This window comes from Callorhinchus milii, unplaced genomic scaffold (genome assembly GCF_018977255.1).
Source record: "Callorhinchus milii isolate IMCB2004 unplaced genomic scaffold, IMCB_Cmil_1.0 Scaffold5, whole genome shotgun sequence".
NCBI lineage: Eukaryota > Metazoa > Chordata > Chondrichthyes > Chimaeriformes > Callorhinchidae > Callorhinchus > Callorhinchus milii.
The window spans coordinates 29200697-29203321 of NW_024704746.1; positions in this window are offsets into that span (position 1 = coordinate 29200697).

Genomic DNA, 2625 nt, shown 5'->3' on the forward strand with positions numbered 1-2625 from the left:
CTCAAGCAGATATGACTCGAATCAATAATTACCCCATAAAATTGACTGGAAAATTCCACAGTGTTGACGCATTTGTTGGTGGCGCCCTCATTATGAATTCATTTAGGAGGAAAATGTGCTTGCAGAATGACTTTCCCCTTTGTACAAATACATGTGGGGGAAGTTAGACAGAAGAAGGAAAAATTTTAATTTTAAAGCTTCTTATCAAAACAAAATGCTTCAAAGCCCTTCCTAAACGATTAGTGTTTAATATAGTGGCACTAGACATCTGTACAACATAATACGAGATGTAAAGGCATTACAATGCAATTTCGTACATACAAATAGTAGTGCCTGTGTACTGGTCAAAATTAAGTCCTGTATGTTTAACTTCAGTGGTGGGCCAGACCAGAAATATTTTCAACAATACAGCACTTTGTCTCGTGTATTTGTACCTTGTTATTATCTACCTTGACGATTGTAAATGATCACAGTCAGTCAAGTTAAATCTTATTATATGGCTATTCTTCAAAATATATTCTGGAATAAACTGTGATAATTAACTGGTTAACTAACTTCGGGCAAAGATTTTTATCCACAGTCTTGCCCCACCTTCTGTGACCTTCTAAAACCCTTCCAACCTGTACACTCCCTCTGCTCAGCAGGGACTGATCTGCTTCATATCCCCCACCCTGTTCACCCACCATTCTGAGTCAGGCTTTTAGCCAATCTGCCCCCACTCTCTGGAACTCCATGTCAGAGTCCCTTCGCCTCTCCCCTTTTCTCACCTCCTTCAAGGTCCATCACAAGACCTTCCTCTTTGACCATACCTTCGTTCATCTTCCCACCCCATCCCCTTAGCCCTCACCACTCCCGAATCCAACCCGCAGCTCGAAGGCGAACCCTTAACTGCACGGCACTTTGGGACATCCTCCCAAAGTGAAAGTATATAAACGCAATTTGTTGTTGTTTATTGGTTTCTTGAGTAGTTGGCATCAGCTGTAAAATCAAATACAAAGATTATTAAGTTATTAATGAGACACACTGGCTGGTTGTTATGAACAGTGACCTTGAGTCCTGTGGTTCTGGCTACATTACTACAACCGAGACTGCCACAGAGAATGGGCTCAATTCCAGTATTCCACGTCACCTTGGAGCAAACTCAGCCCCACTAACGTTTCACTCAGCGGGCTCCCTCTCCTGCCTCTTTGAAGGCTGGTCTCAAGACCCTACTATTCGACCACGCCTTTGGTCACCCTCTTGCCTTTCCTGATCCCAAACCCGGGTCCAAATCCCTGACTGTCCAGCGCCTTGGGACGTCCTCCCAATGTGAAACGCACTATACAATTGGAAATTGTTGTTGTTGTTGCTCCTGGTCCAAGGAAAATAATTACTGTTTATTAGCCATCTGACAAGCGCAGATATCTGCCTCATGTTAGTGTATTACATTCGAATTTACATGTGGAAATGAAAACGAAAATATGTTCCATTAAAGTTATTGAGTGCCTCCTATGATAAACATTCCTAATCCTTCATGTAATATTAAGTGAGATCATCATTACTTTAGCTGAATAGTGAATTATGCAGCCACATCAATATCTAACTCCAAAATGCAAAAGATTTCAAACTGAGCATTCATTTACTCTCAAGAAATTAGACAGTTGGGTTTTGTCAAACTATTTCCCCCCGGGAAGGAACGCATTCCTGAGGCGTGTGGTTTCACGTATTTCTCATCACAAAAAATTGTACGCCTAAAGGTCAGCTCTACAGCCTTCAATAATGTCAGTGACTTAGCTAGTTGTCACACGTAACAAAGTCTCTCACTATTATTAACTCTTTTACTCTTGCTTTCTTATTTCCCACTGGTAGATTCTACTGTTTTCTGCCGTTACTTCACATAGTGTTTACTTCCTTTATTAAATATGTGTAGAATTGACTAAAAATTCAACAACAACAACAATAAATACTAATTTGGTGACTCAATCCACCACTGTTTGTGGGACATTGCCTTGTGCAATTGGCTGCCACAATTTGCCCACAAAATAATAATATAATAATAATCCTTGCATTTGATATAGCACCTTATCATGTCTTCAAGAATCTCAAAGCACTTCACAGAATATACTATAAAGTGAGTTAGTATATTTTTGGGAAATATAAAGTCAATTTGCTTTGAAGCACTTTGAGACATCTCAAAGACCTGATAAGGCACTATATCAAATGCAAGGATTATTACTATTATAATCCCAAACTGGAAGTGCAGAGGATATGGACTGAAATATAGAGCTAGACAAGATTGTAGCGTCGGAATGGATGACCGTCGAGGGATTTGAAGACAAAGACTCAACCCTCTAACATATTGAGAGATAATAGAGATTAGCGAGGATGGGGGTTACAAGTGTAAGCATTTTTGTGTGAAAGAGATCGCAAGTTACAGAATTCTGGATCAGTTTTAGTATCCAGAGAATGGAGCTGTGGAGGCCAACAAGAAGAGGATTGGAGTACAGTGTCTCCATCTAAAGCAGGGGAAAACACCAGATTTCTGAACTCAGTGAATAAGCATTCCCACAACATAGTTCATCATCTCTGAAATACAAGACAGTTATTATACCAAGTACAATGTAGATTTACACTGAATAGCAATAC